We start from the raw sequence: 22008 nt of genomic DNA, 5'->3' as shown, positions 1-22008 counted from the left end.
AGGCGGGATTCGAACCCACGCCTCCTGGGGAGACTGCGACCTGAACGCAACGCCTTAGACCGCTCCGCCATCCTGGCACCTGGTAATGCTCTCTTGAATGTGTTTGCTTTGTTTTTGCTTGGTACTTTCAATGGGCTCTGTCTGAGGCGGGATTCGAACCCACGCCTCCAGGGGAGACTGCGACCTGAACGCAACGCCTTAGACTGCTCCGCCATCATGGCAACTGGTAATGCTCTCTTGACCGTGTTTCCTTTGTTATTGCTTGGTACTTTCAATGGGCTCTGTCTGAGGCGGGATTCAACCCACGCCTCCTGGGGAGACTGCGACCTGAACGCAACGCCTTAGACCGCTCCGCCATCCTGGCACCTGGTAATGCTCTCTTGAATGTGTTTGCTTTGTTCTTGCTTGGTACTTTCAATGGGCTCTGTCTGAGGCGGGATTCGAACCCACGCCTCCTGGGGAGACTGCGACCTGAACGCAACGCCTTAGACCGCTCCGCCATCCTGGCAACTGGTAATGCTCTCTTGACTGTGTTTGCTTTGTTCTTGCTTGGTACTTTTAATGGGCACTGTCTGAGGTGGGATTCGAACCCACGCCTCCTGGGGAGACTGCGACCTGAACGCAACGCCTTAGACCGCTCCGCAATCCTGGCAACTGGTAATGCTCTCTTGACCGTGTTTCCTTTGTTCTTGCTTGGTACTTTCAATGGGTACTGTCTGAGGTGGGATTCAAACCCACGCCTCCTGGGGAGACTGCGACCTGAACACAACGCCTTAGACCGCAACGCCATCCTGGCACCTGGTAATGCTCTCTTGAATGTGCTTGCTTTGTTCTTGCTTGGTACTTTCAATGGGCTCTGTCTGAGGCGGGATTCGAACCCACGCCTCCTGGGGAGACTGCGACCTGAACGCAACGCCTTAGACCGCTCCGCCATCCTGGCAACTGGTAATGCTCTCTTGACTGTGTTTGCTTTGTTCTTGCTTGGTACTTTCAATGGGCACTGTCTGAGGTGGGATTCGAACCCACGCCTCCTGGGGAGACTGCGACCTGAACGCAACGCCTTAGACCGCTCCGCCATCCTGGCAACTGGTAATGCTCGCTTGACCGTGTTTCCTTTGTTCTTGCTTGGTACTTTCAATGGGTACTGTCTGAGGTGGGATTCAAACCCACGCCTCCTGGGGAGACTGCGACCTGAACACAACGCCTTAGACCGCTCCGCCATCCTGGCACCTGGTAATGCTCTCTTGAATGTGCTTGCTTTGTTCTTGCTTGGTACTTTCAATGGGCTCTGTCTGAGGCGGGATTCGAACCCACGCCTCCTGGGGAGACTGCGACCTGAACGCAACGCCTTAGACCGCTCCGCCATCCTGGCACCTGGTAATGCTCTCTTGAATGTGTTTGCTTTGTTCTTGCTTGGTACTTTCAATGGGCTCTTTCTGAGGCGGGATTCGAACCCACGCCTCATGGGGAGACTGCGACCTGAACGCAATGCCTTAGACCGCTCCGCCATCCTGGCACCTGGTAATGCTCTCTTGAATGCGTTTGCTTTGTTCTTGCTTGGTACTTTCAATGGGCTCTGTCTGAGGCGGGATTCGAACCCACGCCTCCTGGGGAGACTGCGACCTGAACGCAACGCCTTAGACCGCTCCGCCATCCTGGCAACTGGTAATGCTCTCTTGACTGTGTTTGCTTTGTTCTTGCTTGGTACTTTCAATGGGCACTGTCTGAGGTGGGATTCGAACCCACGCCTCCTGGGGAGACTGCGACCTGAACGCAACGCCTTAGACCGTTCCGCCATCCTGGCAACTGGTAATGCTCTCTTGAATGTGTTTGCTTTGTTCTTGCTTGGTACTTTCAATGGGCACTGTCTGAGGTGGGATTCAAACCCACGCCTCCTGGGGAGACTGCGACCTGAACGCAACGCCTGAGACCGCTCTGCCATCTTATCATCTGGTAATGCTCTCTTGACTGTGTTTGCTCTGTTCTTGCTTGGTACTTTCAATGGGCTCTGTCTGAGGTGGGATTCGAACCCACGCCTCCTGGGGAGACTGCGACCTGAACGCAACGCCTTAGACCGCTCCGCCATCCTGGCAACTGGTAATGCTCTCTTGACCGTGTTTCCTTTGTTTTTGCTTGGTACTTTCAATGGGCTCTGTCTGAGGTGGGATTCGAACACACGCCTCCTGGGGAGACTGCGACCTGAACGCAACGCCTTAGACCGCTCCGCCATCCTGGCAACTGGTAATGCTCTCTTGACCGAGTTTCCTTTGTTATTGCTTGGTACTTTCAATGGGCTCTGTCTGAGGCGGGATTCGAACCCACGCCTCCTGGGGAGACTGCGACCTGAACGCAGCGCCTTAGACCGCTCTGCAATCCTGGCAACTGGTAATGCTCTCTTGAATGTGTTTGCTTTGTTCTTACTTGGTACTTTCAATGGGCTCTGTCTGAGGCGGGATTCGAACCCACGCCTCCTGGGGAGACTGCGACCTGAACGCAACGCCTTAGACCGCTCCGCCATCCTGGCACCTGGTAATGCTCTCTTGAATGTGTTTGCTTTGTTTTTGCTTGGTACTTTCAATGGGCTCTGTCTGAGGCGGGATTCGAACCCACGCCTCCAGGGGAGACTGCGACCTGAACGCAACGCCTTAGACCGCTCCGCCATCCTGGCAACTGGTAATGCTCTCTTGACCGTGTTTCCTTTGTTATTGCTTGGTACTTTCAATGGGCTCTGTCTGAGGCGGGATTCAACCCACGCCTCCTGGGGAGACTGCGACCTGAACGCAACGCCTTAGACCGCTCCGCCATCCTGGCACCTGGTAATGCTCTCTTGAATGTGTTTGCTTTGTTCTTGCTTGGTACTTTCAATGGGCTCTGTCTGAGGCGGGATTCGAACCCACGCCTCCTGGGGAGACTGCGACCTGAACGCAACGCCTTAGACCGCTCCGCCATCCTGGCAACTGGTAATGCTCTCTTGACTGTGTTTGCTTTGTTCTTGCTTGGTACTTTTAATGGGCACTGTCTGAGGTGGGATTCGAACCCACGCCTCCTGGGGAGACTGCGACCTGAACGCAACGCCTTAGACCGCTCCGCAATCCTGGCAACTGGTAATGCTCTCTTGACCGTGTTTCCTTTGTTCTTGCTTGGTACTTTCAATGGGTACTGTCTGAGGTGGGATTCAAACCCACGCCTCCTGGGGAGACTGCGACCTGAACACAACGCCTTAGACCGCAACGCCATCCTGGCACCTGGTAATGCTCTCTTGAATGTGCTTGCTTTGTTCTTGCTTGGTACTTTCAATGGGCTCTGTCTGAGGCGGGATTCGAACCCACGCCTCCTGGGGAGACTGCGACCTGAACGCAACGCCTTAGACCGCTCCGCCATCCTGGCAACTGGTAATGCTCTCTTGACTGTGTTTGCTTTGTTCTTGCTTGGTACTTTCAATGGGCACTGTCTGAGGTGGGATTCGAACCCACGCCTCCTGGGGAGACTGCGACCTGAACGCAACGCCTTAGACCGCTCCGCCATCCTGGCAACTGGTAATGCTCGCTTGACCGTGTTTCCTTTGTTCTTGCTTGGTACTTTCAATGGGTACTGTCTGAGGTGGGATTCAAACCCACGCCTCCTGGGGAGACTGCGACCTGAACACAACGCCTTAGACCGCTCCGCCATCCTGGCACCTGGTAATGCTCTCTTGAATGTGCTTGCTTTGTTCTTGCTTGGTACTTTCAATGGGCTCTGTCTGAGGCGGGATTCGAACCCACGCCTCCTGGGGAGACTGCGACCTGAACGCAACGCCTTAGACCGCTCCGCCATCCTGGCACCTGGTAATGCTCTCTTGAATGTGTTTGCTTTGTTCTTGCTTGGTACTTTCAATGGGCTCTGTCTGAGGTGGGATTCGAACCCACGCTTCCTGGGGAGACTGCGACCTGAACGCAACGCTTTAGACCGCTCCGCCATCCTGGCAACTGGTAATGCTCTCTTGACTGTGTTTACTTTGTTCTTGCTTGGTACTTTCAATGGGCACTGTCTGAGGTGGGATTCGAACCCACGCCTCCTGGGGAGACTGCGACCTGAACGCAACGCCTTAGACCGCTCCGCCATCCTGGCACCTGGTAATGCTCTCTTGACTGTGTTTGCTTTGTTTTTTGCTTGGTACTTTCAATGGGCTCTGTCTGAGGCGGTATTCGAACCCACGCCTCCAGGGGAGACTGCGACCTGAACGCAACGCCTTAGACCGCTCTGCAATCCTGGCAACTGGTACTGCTCTCTTGACTGTGTTTGCTTTGTTCTTGCTTGGTACTTTCAATGGGCTCTTTCTGAGGCGGGATTCGAACCCACGCCTCCTGGGGAGACTGCGACCTGAACGCAACGCCTTAGACCGCTCCGCCATCCTGGCACCTGGTAATGCTCTCTTGAATGTGCTTGCTTTGTTCTTGCTTGGTACTTTCAATGGGCTCTGTCTGAGGCGGGATTCGAACCCACGCCTCCTGGGGAGACTGCGACCTGAACGCAACGCCTTAGAACGCTCTGCCATCCTGGCAACTGGTAATGCTCTCTTTACTGTGTTTGCTTTGTTCTTGCTTGGTACTTTCAATGGGCACTGTCTGAGGCGGGATTCGAACCCACGCCTCCTGGAGAGACTGCGACCTGAACGCAACGCCTTAGACCGCTCCGCCATCCTGGCACCTGGTAATGCTCTCTCTTTGCTGTGTTTCCTTTGTTCTTGCTTGGTACTTTCAATGGGCTCTGTCTGAGGTGGGATTCGAACCCACGCCTCCTGGGGAGACTGCGACCTGAACGCAACGCCTTAGACCGCTCCGCCATCCTGGCACCTGGTTAAGCTCTCTTGAATGTGTTTGCTTTGTTCTTGCTTGGTACATTCAATGGGCTCTGTCTGAGGTGGGATTCGAACCCACGCCTCCTGGGGAGACTGCGACCTGAACGCAACGCCTTAGACCGCTCCGCCAACCTGGCACCTGGTAATGCTCTCTTGAATGTGTTTTCTTTGTTCTTGCTTGGTACATTCAATGGGCTCTGTCTGAGGTGGGATTCGAACCCACGCCTCCTTGGGAGACTGCGACCTGAACGCAACGCCTTAGACCGCTCCGCCATCCTGGCAACTGGTAATGCTCTCTTGACTGTGTTTGCTTTGTTCTTGCTTTGTAGTTTCAATGGGCACTGTCTGAGGTGGGATTCGAACCCACGCCTCCTGGGGAGACTGCGACCTGAACGCAACGCCTTAGACCGCTCCACCATCCTGGCAACTGGTAATGCTCTCTTGACTGTGTTTGCTTTGTTCTTGCTTGGTACTTTCAATGGGCTCTGTCTGAGGTGGGATTCGAACCCACGCCTCCTGGGGAGACTGCGACCTGAACGCAACACCTTTGACCGCTCCGCCATCCTGGCAACTGGTAATGCTCTCTTGACTGTGTTTGCTTTGTTCTTGCTTGGTACTTTCAATGGGCAGTGTCTGAGGTGGGATTCGAACCCACGCCTCCTGGGGAGACTGCGACCTGAACGCAACGCCTGAGACCGCTCTGCCATCTTATCATCTGGTAATGCTCTCTTGACTGTGTTTGCGCTGTTCTTGCTTGGTACTTTCAATGGGCTCTGTCTGAGGTGGGATTCGAACCCACGCCTCCTGGGGAGACTGCGACCTGAACGCAACGCCTTAGACCGCACCGCCATCCTGGCAACTGGTAATGCTCTCTTGACCGTGTTTCCTTTGTTATTGCTTGGTACTTTCAATGGGCTCTGTCTGAGGTGGGATTCGAACACACGCCTCCTGGGGAGACTGCGACCTGAACGCAACGCCTTAGACCGCTCCGCCATCCTGGCAACTGGTAATGCTCTCTTGACCGTGTTTCCTTTGTTATTGCTTGGTACTTTCAATGGGCTCTGTCTGAGGCGGGATTCGAACCCACGCCTCCTGGGGAGACTGCGACCTGAACGCAGCGCCTTAGACCGCTCTGCAATCCTGGCAACTGGTAATGCTCTCTTGACTGTGTTTGCTTTGTTCTTGCTTGGTACTTTCAATGGGCTCTTTCTGAGGCGGGATTCGAACCCACGCCTCCTGGGGAGACTGCGACCTGAACGCAATGCCTTAGACCGCTCCGCCATCCTGGCACCTGGTAATGCTCTCTTGAATGTGTTTGCTTTGTTCTTGCTTGGTACTTTCAATGGGCTCTGTCTGAGGCGGGATTCGAACCCACGCCTCCTGGGGAGACTGCGACCTGAACGCAACGCCTTAGACCGCTCCGCCATCCTGGCAACTGGTAATGCTCTCTTGACTGTGTTTGCTTTGTTCTTGCTTGGTACTTTCAATGGGCACTGTCTGAGGTGGGATTCGAACCCACGCCTCCTGGGGAGACTGCGACCTGAACGCAACGCCTTAGACCGTTCCGCCATCCTGGCAACTGGTAATGCTCTCTTGAATGTGTTTGCTTTGTTCTTGCTTGGTACTTTCAATGGGCACTGTCTGAGGTGGGATTCAAACCCACGCCTCCTGGGGAGACTGCGACCTGAACGCAACGCCTGAGACCGCTCTGCCATCTTATCATCTGGTAATGCTCTCTTGACTGTGTTTGCTCTGTTCTTGCTTGGTACTTTCAATGGGCTCTGTCTGAGGTGGGATTCGAACCCACGCCTCCTGGGGAGACTGCGACCTGAACGCAACGCCTTAGACCGCTCCGCCATCCTGGCAACTGGTAATGCTCTCTTGACCGTGTTTCCTTTGTTTTTGCTTGGTACTTTCAATGGGCTCTGTCTGAGGTGGGATTCGAACACACGCCTCCTGGGGAGACTGCGACCTGAACGCAACGCCTTAGACCGCTCCGCCATCCTGGCAACTGGTAATGCTCTCTTGACCGTGTTTCCTTTGTTATTGCTTGGTACTTTCAATGGGCTCTGTCTGAGGCGGGATTCGAACCCACGCCTCCTGGGGAGACTGCGACCTGAACGCAGCGCCTTAGACCGCTCTGCAATCCTGGCAACTGGTAATGCTCTCTTGAATGTGTTTGCTTTGTTCTTACTTGGTACTTTCAATGGGCTCTGTCTGAGGCGGGATTCGAACCCACGCCTCCTGGGGAGACTGCGACCTGAACGCAACGCCTTAGACCGCTCCGCCATCCTGGCACCTGGTAATGCTCTCTTGAATGTGTTTGCTTTGTTTTTGCTTGGTACTTTCAATGGGCTCTGTCTGAGGCGGGATTCGAACCCACGCCTCCAGGGGAGACTGCGACCTGAACGCAACGCCTTAGACCGCTCCGCCATCCTGGCAACTGGTAATGCTCTCTTGACCGTGTTTCCTTTGTTATTGCTTGGTACTTTCAATGGGCTCTGTCTGAGGCGGGATTCAACCCACGCCTCCTGGGGAGACTGCGACCTGAACGCAACGCCTTAGACCGCTCCGCCATCCTGGCACCTGGTAATGCTCTCTTGAATGTGTTTGCTTTGTTCTTGCTTGGTACTTTCAATGGGCTCTGTCTGAGGCGGGATTCGAACCCACGCCTCCTGGGGAGACTGCGACCTGAACGCAACGCCTTAGACCGCTCCGCCATCCTGGCAACTGGTAATGCTCTCTTGACTGTGTTTGCTTTGTTCTTGCTTGGTACTTTTAATGGGCACTGTCTGAGGTGGGATTCGAACCCACGCCTCCTGGGGAGACTGCGACCTGAACGCAACGCCTTAGACCGCTCCGCAATCCTGGCAACTGGTAATGCTCTCTTGACCGTGTTTCCTTTGTTCTTGCTTGGTACTTTCAATGGGTACTGTCTGAGGTGGGATTCAAACCCACGCCTCCTGGGGAGACTGCGACCTGAACACAACGCCTTAGACCGCAACGCCATCCTGGCACCTGGTAATGCTCTCTTGAATGTGCTTGCTTTGTTCTTGCTTGGTACTTTCAATGGGCTCTGTCTGAGGCGGGATTCGAACCCACGCCTCCTGGGGAGACTGCGACCTGAACGCAACGCCTTAGACCGCTCCGCCATCCTGGCAACTGGTAATGCTCTCTTGACTGTGTTTGCTTTGTTCTTGCTTGGTACTTTCAATGGGCACTGTCTGAGGTGGGATTCGAACCCACGCCTCCTGGGGAGACTGCGACCTGAACGCAACGCCTTAGACCGCTCCGCCATCCTGGCAACTGGTAATGCTCGCTTGACCGTGTTTCCTTTGTTCTTGCTTGGTACTTTCAATGGGTACTGTCTGAGGTGGGATTCAAACCCACGCCTCCTGGGGAGACTGCGACCTGAACACAACGCCTTAGACCGCTCCGCCATCCTGGCACCTGGTAATGCTCTCTTGAATGTGCTTGCTTTGTTCTTGCTTGGTACTTTCAATGGGCTCTGTCTGAGGCGGGATTCGAACCCACGCCTCCTGGGGAGACTGCGACCTGAACGCAACGCCTTAGACCGCTCCGCCATCCTGGCACCTGGTAATGCTCTCTCTTTGCTGTGTTTCCTTTGTTCTTGCTTGGTACTTTCAATGGGCTCTGTCTGAGGTGGGATTCGAACCCACGCCTCCTGGGGAGACTGCGACCTGAACGCAGCGCCTTAGACCGCTCTGCAATCCTGGCAACTGGTAATGCTCTCTTGAATGTGTTTGCTTTGTTCTTACTTGGTACTTTCAATGGGCTCTGTCTGAGGCGGGATTCGAACCCACGCCTCCTGGGGAGACTGCGACCTGAACGCAACGCCTTAGACCGCTCCGCCATCCTGGCACCTGGTAATGCTCTCTTGAATGTGTTTGCTTTGTTTTTGCTTGGTACTTTCAATGGGCTCTGTCTGAGGCGGGATTCGAACCCACGCCTCCAGGGGAGACTGCGACCTGAACGCAACGCCTTAGACCGCTCCGCCATCCTGGCAACTGGTAATGCTCTCTTGACCGTGTTTCCTTTGTTATTGCTTGGTACTTTCAATGGGCTCTGTCTGAGGCGGGATTCAACCCACGCCTCCTGGGGAGACTGCGACCTGAACGCAACGCCTTAGACCGCTCCGCCATCCTGGCACCTGGTAATGCTCTCTTGAATGTGTTTGCTTTGTTCTTGCTTGGTACTTTCAATGGGCTCTGTCTGAGGCGGGATTCGAACCCACGCCTCCTGGGGAGACTGCGACCTGAACGCAACGCCTTAGACCGCTCCGCCATCCTGGCAACTGGTAATGCTCTCTTGACTGTGTTTGCTTTGTTCTTGCTTGGTACTTTTAATGGGCACTGTCTGAGGTGGGATTCGAACCCACGCCTCCTGGGGAGACTGCGACCTGAACGCAACGCCTTAGACCGCTCCGCAATCCTGGCAACTGGTAATGCTCTCTTGACCGTGTTTCCTTTGTTCTTGCTTGGTACTTTCAATGGGTACTGTCTGAGGTGGGATTCAAACCCACGCCTCCTGGGGAGACTGCGACCTGAACACAACGCCTTAGACCGCAACGCCATCCTGGCACCTGGTAATGCTCTCTTGAATGTGCTTGCTTTGTTCTTGCTTGGTACTTTCAATGGGCTCTGTCTGAGGCGGGATTCGAACCCACGCCTCCTGGGGAGACTGCGACCTGAACGCAACGCCTTAGACCGCTCCGCCATCCTGGCAACTGGTAATGCTCTCTTGACTGTGTTTGCTTTGTTCTTGCTTGGTACTTTCAATGGGCACTGTCTGAGGTGGGATTCGAACCCACGCCTCCTGGGGAGACTGCGACCTGAACGCAACGCCTTAGACCGCTCCGCCATCCTGGCAACTGGTAATGCTCGCTTGACCGTGTTTCCTTTGTTCTTGCTTGGTACTTTCAATGGGTACTGTCTGAGGTGGGATTCAAACCCAGGCCTCCTGGGGAGACTGCGACCTGAACACAACGCCTTAGACCGCTCCGCCATCCTGGCACCTGGTAATGCTCTCTTGAATGTGCTTGCTTTGTTCTTGCTTGGTACTTTCAATGGGCTCTGTCTGAGGCGGGATTCGAACCCACGCCTCCTGGGGAGACTGCGACCTGAACGCAACGCCTTAGACCGCTCCGCCATCCTGGCACCTGGTAATGCTCTCTCTTTGCTGTGTTTCCTTTGTTCTTGCTTGGTACTTTCAATGGGCTCTGTCTGAGGTGGGATTCGAACCCACGCCTCCTGGGGAGACTGCGACCTGAACGCAGCGCCTTAGACCGCTCTGCAATCCTGGCAACTGGTAATGCTCTCTTGAATGTGTTTGCTTTGTTCTTACTTGGTACTTTCAATGGGCTCTGTCTGAGGCGGGATTCGAACCCACGCCTCCTGGGGAGACTGCGACCTGAACGCAACGCCTTAGACCGCTCCGCCATCCTGGCACCTGGTAATGCTCTCTTGAATGTGTTTGCTTTGTTTTTGCTTGGTACTTTCAATGGGCTCTGTCTGAGGCGGGATTCGAACCCACGCCTCCAGGGGAGACTGCGACCTGAACGCAACGCCTTAGACTGCTCCGCCATCATGGCAACTGGTAATGCTCTCTTGACCGTGTTTCCTTTGTTATTGCTTGGTACTTTCAATGGGCTCTGTCTGAGGCGGGATTCAACCCACGCCTCCTGGGGAGACTGCGACCTGAACGCAACGCCTTAGACCGCTCCGCCATCCTGGCACCTGGTAATGCTCTCTTGAATGTGTTTGCTTTGTTCTTGCTTGGTACTTTCAATGGGCTCTGTCTGAGGCGGGATTCGAACCCACGCCTCCTGGGGAGACTGCGACCTGAACGCAACGCCTTAGACCGCTCCGCCATCCTGGCAACTGGTAATGCTCTCTTGACTGTGTTTGCTTTGTTCTTGCTTGGTACTTTTAATGGGCACTGTCTGAGGTGGGATTCGAACCCACGCCTCCTGGGGAGACTGCGACCTGAACGCAACGCCTTAGACCGCTCCGCAATCCTGGCAACTGGTAATGCTCTCTTGACCGTGTTTCCTTTGTTCTTGCTTGGTACTTTCAATGGGTACTGTCTGAGGTGGGATTCAAACCCACGCCTCCTGGGGAGACTGCGACCTGAACACAACGCCTTAGACCGCAACGCCATCCTGGCACCTGGTAATGCTCTCTTGAATGTGCTTGCTTTGTTCTTGCTTGGTACTTTCAATGGGCTCTGTCTGAGGCGGGATTCGAACCCACGCCTCCTGGGGAGACTGCGACCTGAACGCAACGCCTTAGACCGCTCCGCCATCCTGGCAACTGGTAATGCTCTCTTGACTGTGTTTGCTTTGTTCTTGCTTGGTACTTTCAATGGGCACTGTCTGAGGTGGGATTCGAACCCACGCCTCCTGGGGAGACTGCGACCTGAACGCAACGCCTTAGACCGCTCCGCCATCCTGGCAACTGGTAATGCTCGCTTGACCGTGTTTCCTTTGTTCTTGCTTGGTACTTTCAATGGGTACTGTCTGAGGTGGGATTCAAACCCACGCCTCCTGGGGAGACTGCGACCTGAACACAACGCCTTAGACCGCTCCGCCATCCTGGCACCTGGTAATGCTCTCTTGAATGTGCTTGCTTTGTTCTTGCTTGGTACTTTCAATGGGCTCTGTCTGAGGCGGGATTCGAACCCACGCCTCCTGGGGAGACTGCGACCTGAACGCAACGCCTTAGACCGCTCCGCCATCCTGGCACCTGGTAATGCTCTCTTGAATGTGTTTGCTTTGTTCTTGCTTGGTACTTTCAATGGGCTCTGTCTGAGGTGGGATTCGAACCCACGCTTCCTGGGGAGACTGCGACCTGAACGCAACGCTTTAGACCGCTCCGCCATCCTGGCAACTGGTAATGCTCTCTTGACTGTGTTTACTTTGTTCTTGCTTGGTACTTTCAATGGGCACTGTCTGAGGTGGGATTCAAACCCACGCCTCCTGGGGAGACTGCGACCTGAACGCAACGCCTTAGACCGCTCCGCCATCCTGGCACCTGGTAATGCTCTCTTGACTGTGTTTGCTTTGTTTTTGCTTGGTACTTTCAATGGGCTCTGTCTGAGGCGGTATTCGAACCCACGCCTCCAGGGGAGACTGCGACCTGAACGCAACGCCTTAGACCGCTCTGCAATCCTGGCAACTGGTACTGCTCTCTTGACTGTGTTTGCTTTGTTCTTGCTTGGTACTTTCAATGGGCTCTTTCTGAGGCGGGATTCGAACCCACGCCTCCTGGGGAGACTGCGACCTGAACGCAACGCCTTAGACCGCTCCGCCATCCTGGCACCTGGTAATGCTCTCTTGAATGTGCTTGCTTTGTTCTTGCTTGGTACTTTCAATGGGCTCTGTCTGAGGCGGGATTCGAACCCACGCCTCCTGGGGAGACTGCGACCTGAACGCAACGCCTTAGACCGCTCCGCCATCCTGGCAACTGGTAATGCTCTCTTGACTGTGTTTGCTTTGTTCTTGCTTGGTACTTTCAATGGGCACTGTCTGAGGTGGGATTCGAACCCACGCCTCCTGGGGAGACTGCGACCTGAACGCAACGCCTTAGACCGCTCCGCCATCCTGGCAACTGGTAATGCTCTCTTGACCGTGTTTCCTTTGTTCTTGCTTGGTACTTTCAATGGGTACTGTCTGAGGTGGGATTCAAACCCACGCCTCCTGGGGAGACTGCGACCTGAACACAACGCCTTAGACCGCTCCGCCATCCTGGCACCTGGTAATGCTCTCTTGAATGTGCTTGCTTTGTTCTTGCTTGGTACTTTCAATGGGCTCTGTCTGAGGCGGTATTCGAACCCACGCCTCCAGGGGAGACTGCGACCTGAACGCAACGCCTTAGACCGCTCTGCAATCCTGGCAACTGTTACTGCTCTCTTGACTGTGTTTGCTTTGTTCTTGCTTGGTACTTTCAATGGGCTCTTTCTGAGGCGGGATTCGAACCCACGCCTCCTGGGGAGACTGCGACCTGAACGCAACGCCTTAGACCGCTCCGCCATCCTGGCAACTGGTAATGCTCTCTTGACTGTGTTTGCTTTGTTCTTGCTTGGTACTTTCAATGGGCACTGTCTGAGGTGGGATTCGAACCCACGCCTCCTGGGGAGACTGCGACCTGAACGCAACGCCTTAGACCGCTCCGCCATCCTGGCAACTGGTAATGCTCTCTTGACCGTGTTTCCTTTGTTCTTGCTTGGTACTTTCAATGGGTACTGTCTGAGGTGGGATTCAAACCCACGCCTCCTGGGGAGACTGCGACCTGAACACAACGCCTTAGACCGCTCCGCCATCCTGGCACCTGGTAATGCTCTCTTGAATGTGCTTGCTTTGTTCTTGCTTGGTACTTTCAATGGGCTCTGTCTGAGGCGGTATTCGAACCCACGCCTCCAGGGGAGACTGCGACCTGAACGCAACGCCTTAGACCGCTCTGCAATCCTGGCAACTGTTACTGCTCTCTTGACTGTGTTTGCTTTGTTCTTGCTTGGTACTTTCAATGGGCTCTTTCTGAGGCGGGATTCGAACCCACGCCTCCTGGGGAGACTGCGACCTGAACGCAACGCCTTAGACCGCTCCGCCATCCTGGCACCTGGTAATGCTCTCTTGAATGTGCTTGCTTTGTTCTTGCTTGGTACTTTCAATGGGCTCTGTCTGAGGCGGGATTCGAACCCACGCCTCCTGGGGAGACTGCGACCTGAACGCAACGCCTTAGACCGCTCCGCCATCCTGGCAACTGGTAATGCTCTCTTGACTGTGTTTGCTTTGTTCTTGCTTGGTACTTTCAATGGGCACTGTCTGAGGTGGGATTCGAACCCACGCCTCTTGGGGAGACTGCGACCTGAACGCAACGCCTTAGACCGCTCCGCCATCCTGGCAACTGGTAATGCTCTCTTGACCGTGTTTCCTTTGTTCTTGCTTGGTACTTTCAATGGGTACTGTCTGAGGTGGGATTCAAACCCACGCCTCCTGGGGAGACTGCGACCTGAACGCAACACCTTTGACCGCTCCGCCATCCTGGCAACTGGTAATGCTCTCTTGACTGTGTTTGCTTTGTTCTTGCTTGGTACTTTCAATGGGCACTGTCTGAGGTGGGATTCGAACCCACGCCTCCTGGGGCTACTGCGACCTGAACGCAACGCCTGAGACCGCTCTGCCATCTTATCATCTGGTAATGCTCTCTTGACTGTGTTTGCGCTGTTCTTGCTTGGTACTTTCAATGGGCTCTGTCTGAGGTGGGATTCGAACCCACGCCTCCTGGGGAGACTGCGACCTGAACGCAATGCCTTAGACCGCACCGCCATCCTGGCAACTGGTAATGCTCTCTTGACCGTGTTTCCTTTGTTATTGCTTGGTACTTTCAATGGGCTCTGTCTGAGGTGGGATTCGAACACACGCCTCCTGGGGAGACTGCGACCTGAACGCAACGCCTTAGACCGCTCCGCCATCCTGGCAACTGGTAATGCTCTCTTGACCGTGTTTCCTTTGTTATTGCTTGGTACTTTCAATGGGCTCTGTCTGAGGCGGGATTCGAACCCACGCCTCCTGGGGAGACTGCGACCTGAACGCAGCGCCTTAGACCGCTCTGCAATCCTGGCAACTGGTAATGCTCTCTTGACTGTGTTTGCTTTGTTCTTGCTTGGTACTTTCAATGGGCTCTTTCTGAGGCGGGATTCGAACCCACGCCTCCTGGGGAGACTGCGACCTGAACGCAATGCCTTAGACCGCTCCGCCATCCTGGCACCTGGTAATGCTCTCTTGAATGTGTTTGCTTTGTTCTTGCTTGGTACTTTCAATGGGCTCTGTCTGAGGCGGGATTCGAACCCACGCCTCCTGGGGAGACTGCGACCTGAACGCAACGCCTTAGACCGCTCCGCCATCCTGGCAACTGGTAATGCTCTCTTGACTGTGTTTGCTTTGTTCTTGCTTGGTACTTTCAATGGGCACTGTCTGAGGTGGGATTCGAACCCACGCCTCCTGGGGAGACTGCGACCTGAACGCAACGCCTTAGACCGTTCCGCCATCCTGGCAACTGGTAATGCTCTCTTGAATGTGTTTGCTTTGTTCTTGCTTGGTACTTTCAATGGGCACTGTCTGAGGTGGGATTCAAACCCACGCCTCCTGGGGAGACTGCGACCTGAACGCAACGCCTGAGACCGCTCTGCCATCTTATCATCTGGTAATGCTCTCTTGACTGTGTTTGCTCTGTTCTTGCTTGGTACTTTCAATGGGCTCTGTCTGAGGTGGGATTCGAACCCACGCCTCCTGGGGAGACTGCGACCTGAACGCAACGCCTTAGACCGCTCCGCCATCCTGGCAACTGGTAATGCTCTCTTGACCGTGTTTCCTTTGTTTTTGCTTGGTACTTTCAATGGGCTCTGTCTGAGGTGGGATTCGAACACACGCCTCCTGGGGAGACTGCGACCTGAACGCAACGCCTTAGACCGCTCCGCCATCCTGGCAACTGGTAATGCTCTCTTGACCGTGTTTCCTTTGTTATTGCTTGGTACTTTCAATGGGCTCTGTCTGAGGCGGGATTCGAACCCACGCCTCCTGGGGAGACTGCGACCTGAACGCAGCGCCTTAGACCGCTCTGCAATCCTGGCAACTGGTAATGCTCTCTTGAATGTGTTTGCTTTGTTCTTACTTGGTACTTTCAATGGGCTCTGTCTGAGGCGGGATTCGAACCCACGCCTCCTGGGGAGACTGCGACCTGAACGCAACGCCTTAGACCGCTCCGCCATCCTGGCACCTGGTAATGCTCTCTTGAATGTGTTTGCTTTGTTTTTGCTTGGTACTTTCAATGGGCTCTGTCTGAGGCGGGATTCGAACCCACGCCTCCAGGGGAGACTGCGACCTGAACGCAACGCCTTAGACCGCTCCGCCATCCTGGCAACTGGTAATGCTCTCTTGACCGTGTTTCCTTTGTTATTGCTTGGTACTTTCAATGGGCTCTGTCTGAGGCGGGATTCAACCCACGCCTCCTGGGGAGACTGCGACCTGAACGCAACGCCTTAGACCGCTCCGCCATCCTGGCACCTGGTAATGCTCTCTTGAATGTGTTTGCTTTGTTCTTGCTTGGTACTTTCAATGGGCTCTGTCTGAGGCGGGATTCGAACCCACGCCTCCTGGGGAGACTGCGACCTGAACGCAACGCCTTAGACCGCTCCGCCATCCTGGCAACTGGTAATGCTCTCTTGACTGTGTTTGCTTTGTTCTTGCTTGGTACTTTTAATGGGCACTGTCTGAGGTGGGATTCGAACCCACGCCTCCTGGGGAGACTGCGACCTGAACGCAACGCCTTAGACCGCTCCGCAATCCTGGCAACTGGTAATGCTCTCTTGACCGTGTTTCCTTTGTTCTTGCTTGGTACTTTCAATGGGTACTGTCTGAGGTGGGATTCAAACCCACGCCTCCTGGGGAGACTGCGACCTGAACACAACGCCTTAGACCGCAACGCCATCCTGGCACCTGGTAATGCTCTCTTGAATGTGCTTGCTTTGTTCTTGCTTGGTACTTTCAATGGGCTCTGTCTGAGGCGGGATTCGAACCCACGCCTCCTGGGGAGACTGCGACCTGAACGCAACGCCTTAGACCGCTCCGCCATCCTGGCAACTGGTAATGCTCTCTTGACTGTGTTTGCTTTGTTCTTGCTTGGTACTTTCAATGGGCACTGTCTGAGGTGGGATTCGAACCCACGCCTCCTGGGGAGACTGCGACCTGAACGCAACGCCTTAGACCGCTCCGCCATCCTGGCAACTGGTAATGCTCGCTTGACCGTGTTTCCTTTGTTCTTGCTTGGTACTTTCAATGGGTACTGTCTGAGGTGGGATTCAAACCCACGCCTCCTGGGGAGACTGCGACCTGAACACAACGCCTTAGACCGCTCCGCCATCCTGGCACCTGGTAATGCTCTCTTGAATGTGCTTGCTTTGTTCTTGCTTGGTACTTTCAATGGGCTCTGTCTGAGGCGGGATTCGAACCCACGCCTCCTGGGGAGACTGCGACCTGAACGCAACGCCTTAGACCGCTCCGCCATCCTGGCACCTGGTAATGCTCTCTCTTTGCTGTGTTTCCTTTGTTCTTGCTTGGTACTTTCAATGGGCTCTGTCTGAGGTGGGATTCGAACCCACGCCTCCTGGGGAGACTGCGACCTGAACGCAGCGCCTTAGACCGCTCTGCAATCCTGGCAACTGGTAATGCTCTCTTGAATGTGTTTGCTTTGTTCTTACTTGGTACTTTCAATGGGCTCTGTCTGAGGCGGGATTCGAACCCACGCCTCCTGGGGAGACTGCGACCTGAACGCAACGCCTTAGACCGCTCCGCCATCCTGGCACCTGGTAATGCTCTCTTGAATGTGTTTGCTTTGTTTTTGCTTGGTACTTTCAATGGGCTCTGTCTGAGGCGGGATTCGAACCCACGCCTCCAGGGGAGACTGCGACCTGAACGCAACGCCTTAGACCGCTCCGCCATCCTGGCAACTGGTAATGCTCTCTTGACCGTGTTTCCTTTGTTATTGCTTGGTACTTTCAATGGGCTCTGTCTGAGGCGGGATTCAACCCACGCCTCCTGGGGAGACTGCGACCTGAACGCAACGCCTTAGACCGCTCCGCCATCCTGGCACCTGGTAATGCTCTCTTGAATGTGTTTGCTTTGTTCTTGCTTGGTACTTTCAATGGGCTCTGTCTGAGGCGGGATTCGAACCCACGCCTCCTGGGGAGACTGCGACCTGAACGCAACGCCTTAGACCGCTCCGCCATCCTGGCAACTGGTAATGCTCTCTTGACTGTGTTTGCTTTGTTCTTGCTTGGTACTTTTAATGGGCACTGTCTGAGGTGGGATTCGAACCCACGCCTCCTGGGGAGACTGCGACCTGAACGCAACGCCTTAGACCGCTCCGCAATCCTGGCAACTGGTAATGCTCTCTTGACCGTGTTTCCTTTGTTCTTGCTTGGTACTTTCAATGGGTACTGTCTGAGGTGGGATTCAAACCCACGCCTCCTGGGGAGACTGCGACCTGAACACAACGCCTTAGACCGCAACGCCATCCTGGCACCTGGTAATGCTCTCTTGAATGTGCTTGCTTTGTTCTTGCTTGGTACTTTCAATGGGCTCTGTCTGAGGCGGGATTCGAACCCACGCCTCCTGGGGAGACTGCGACCTGAACGCAACGCCTTAGACCGCTCCGCCATCCTGGCAACTGGTAATGCTCTCTTGACTGTGTTTGCTTTGTTCTTGCTTGGTACTTTCAATGGGCACTGTCTGAGGTGGGATTCGAACCCACGCCTCCTGGGGAGACTGCGACCTGAACGCAACGCCTTAGACCGCTCCGCCATCCTGGCAACTGGTAATGCTCGCTTGACCGTGTTTCCTTTGTTCTTGCTTGGTACTTTCAATGGGTACTGTCTGAGGTGGGATTCAAACCCAGGCCTCCTGGGGAGACTGCGACCTGAACACAACGCCTTAGACCGCTCCGCCATCCTGGCACCTGGTAATGCTCTCTTGAATGTGCTTGCTTTGTTCTTGCTTGGTACTTTCAATGGGCTCTGTCTGAGGCGGGATTCGAACCCACGCCTCCTGGGGAGACTGCGACCTGAACGCAACGCCTTAGACCGCTCCGCCATCCTGGCACCTGGTAATGCTCTCTCTTTGCTGTGTTTCCTTTTTTCTTGCTTGGTACTTTCAATGGGCTCTGTCTGAGGTGGGATTCGAACCCACGCCTCCTGGGGAGACTGCGACCTGAACGCAGCGCCTTAGACCGCTCTGCAATCCTGGCAACTGGTAATGCTCTCTTGAATGTGTTTGCTTTGTTCTTACTTGGTACTTTCAATGGGCTCTGTCTGAGGCGGGATTCGAACCCACGCCTCCTGGGGAGACTGCGACCTGAACGCAACGCCTTAGACCGCTCCGCCATCCTGGCACCTGGTAATGCTCTCTTGAATGTGTTTGCTTTGTTTTTGCTTGGTACTTTCAATGGGCTCTGTCTGAGGCGGGATTCGAACCCACGCCTCCAGGGGAGACTGCGACCTGAACGCAACGCCTTAGACTGCTCCGCCATCATGGCAACTGGTAATGCTCTCGTGACCGTGTTTCCTTTGTTATTGCTTGGTACTTTCAATGGGCTCTGTCTGAGGCGGGATTCAACCCACGCCTCCTGGGGAGACTGCGACCTGAACGCAACGCCTTAGACCGCTCCGCCATCCTGGCACCTGGTAATGCTCTCTTGAATGTGTTTGCTTTGTTCTTGCTTGGTACTTTCAATGGGCTCTGTCTGAGGCGGGATTCGAACCCACGCCTCCTGGGGAGACTGCGACCTGAACGCAACGCCTTAGACCGCTCCGCCATCCTGGCAACTGGTAATGCTCTCTTGACTGTGTTTGCTTTGTTCTTGCTTGGTACTTTTAATGGGCACTGTCTGAGGTGGGATTCGAACCCACGCCTCCTGGGGAGACTGCGACCTGAACGCAACGCCTTAGACCGCTCCGCAATCCTGGCAACTGGTAATGCTCTCTTGACCGTGTTTCCTTTGTTCTTGCTTGGTACTTTCAATGGGTACTGTCTGAGGTGGGATTCAAACCCACGCCTCCTGGGGAGACTGCGACCTGAACACAACGCCTTAGACCGCAACGCCATCCTGGCACCTGGTAATGCTCTCTTGAATGTGCTTGCTTTGTTCTTGCTTGGTACTTTCAATGGGCTCTGTCTGAGGCGGGATTCGAACCCACGCCTCCTGGGGAGACTGCGACCTGAACGCAACGCCTTAGACCGCTCCGCCATCCTGGCAACTGGTAATGCTCTCTTGACTGTGTTTGCTTTGTTCTTGCTTGGTACTTTCAATGGGCACTGTCTGAGGTGGGATTCGAACCCACGCCTCCTGGGGAGACTGCGACCTGAACGCAACGCCTTAGACCGCTCCGCCATCCTGGCAACTGGTAATGCTCGCTTGACCGTGTTTCCTTTGTTCTTGCTTGGTACTTTCAATGGGTACTGTCTGAGGTGGGATTCAAACCCACGCCTCCTGGGGAGACTGCGACCTGAACACAACGCCTTAGACCGCTCCGCCATCCTGGCACCTGGTAATGCTCTCTTGAATGTGCTTGCTTTGTTCTTGCTTGGTACTTTCAATGGGCTCTGTCTGAGGCGGGATTCGAACCCACGCCTCCTGGGGAGACTGCGACCTGAACGCAACGCCTTAGACCGCTCCGCCATCCTGGCACCTGGTAATGCTCTCTTGAATGTGTTTGCTTTGTTCTTGCTTGGTACTTTCAATGGGCTCTGTCTGAGGTGGGATTCGAACCCACGCTTCCTGGGGAGACTGCGACCTGAACGCAACGCTTTAGACCGCTCCGCCATCCTGGCAACTGGTAATGCTCTCTTGACTGTGTTTACTTTGTTCTTGCTTGGTACTTTCAATGGGCACTGTCTGAGGTGGGATTCGAACCCACGCCTCCTGGGGAGACTGCGACCTGAACGCAACGCCTTAGACCGCTCCGCCATCCTGGCACCTGGTAATGCTCTCTTGACTGTGTTTGCTTTGTTTTTGCTTGGTACTTTCAATGGGCTCTGTCTGAGGCGGTATTCGAACCCACGCCTCCAGGGGAGACTGCGACCTGAACGCAACGCCTTAGACCGCTCTGCAATCCTGGCAACTGGTACTGCTCTCTTGACTGTGTTTGCTTTGTTCTTGCTTGGTACTTTCAATGGGCTCTTTCTGAGGCGGGATTCGAACCCACGCCTCCTGGGGAGACTGCGACCTGAACGCAACGCCTTAGACCGCTCCGCCATCCTGGCACCTGGTAATGCTCTCTTGAATGTGCTTGCTTTGTTCTTGCTTGGTACTTTCAATGGGCTCTGTCTGAGGCGGGATTCGAACCCACGCCTCCTGGGGAGACTGCGACCTGAACGCAACGCCTTAGACCGCTCCGCCATCCTGGCAACTGGTAATGCTCTCTTGACTGTGTTTGCTTTGTTCTTGCTTGGTACTTTCAATGGGCACTGTCTGAGGTGGGATTCGAACCCACGCCTCCTGGGGAGACTGCGACCTGAACGCAACGCCTTAGACCGCTCCGCCATCCTGGCAACTGGTAATGCTCTCTTGACCGTGTTTCCTTTGTTCTTGCTTGGTACTTTCAATGGGTACTGTCTGAGGTGGGATTCAAACCCACGCCTCCTGGGGAGACTGCGACCTGAACACAACGCCTTAGACCGCTCCGCCATCCTGGCACCTGGTAATGCTCTCTTGAATGTGCTTGCTTTGTTCTTGCTTGGTACTTTCAATGGGCTCTGTCTGAGGCGGTATTCGAACCCACGCCTCCAGGGGAGACTGCGACCTGAACGCAACGCCTTAGACCGCTCTGCAATCCTGGCAACTGTTACTGCTCTCTTGACTGTGTTTGCTTTGTTCTTGCTTGGTACTTTCAATGGGCTCTTTCTGAGGCGGGATTCGAACCCACGCCTCCTGGGGAGACTGCGACCTGAACGCAACGCCTTAGACCGCTCCGCCATCCTGGCAACTGGTAATGCTCTCTTGACTGTGTTTGCTTTGTTCTTGCTTGGTACTTTCAATGGGCACTGTCTGAGGTGGGATTCGAACCCACGCCTCCTGGGGAGACTGCGACCTGAACGCAACGCCTTAGACCGCTCCGCCATCCTGGCAACTGGTAATGCTCTCTTGACCGTGTTTCCTTTGTTCTTGCTTGGTACTTTCAATGGGTACTGTCTGAGGTGGGATTCAAACCCACGCCTCCTGGGGAGACTGCGACCTGAACACAACGCCTTAGACCGCTCCGCCATCCTGGCACCTGGTAATGCTCTCTTGAATGTGCTTGCTTTGTTCTTGCTTGGTACTTTCAATGGGCTCTGTCTGAGGCGGTATTCGAACCCACGCCTCCAGGGGAGACTGCGACCTGAACGCAACGCCTTAGACCGCTCTGCAATCCTGGCAACTGTTACTGCTCTCTTGACTGTGTTTGCTTTGTTCTTGCTTGGTACTTTCAATGGGCTCTTTCTGAGGCGGGATTCGAACCCACGCCTCCTGGGGAGACTGCGACCTGAACGCAACGCCTTAGACCGCTCCGCCATCCTGGCACCTGGTAATGCTCTCTTGAATGTGCTTGCTTTGTTCTTG

The sequence above is a fragment of the Idiotropiscis lumnitzeri genome, chromosome 22, assembly GCF_059441095.1.
Source record: "Idiotropiscis lumnitzeri isolate Australia: NSW breed Sydney's pygmy pipehorse chromosome 22, RoL_Ilum_1.0, whole genome shotgun sequence".
NCBI classification, from domain to species: Eukaryota; Metazoa; Chordata; class Actinopteri; order Syngnathiformes; family Syngnathidae; genus Idiotropiscis; species Idiotropiscis lumnitzeri.
The sequence above is the reverse complement of the archived record's forward strand: the minus strand, read 5'-3'. Positions refer to the sequence as shown.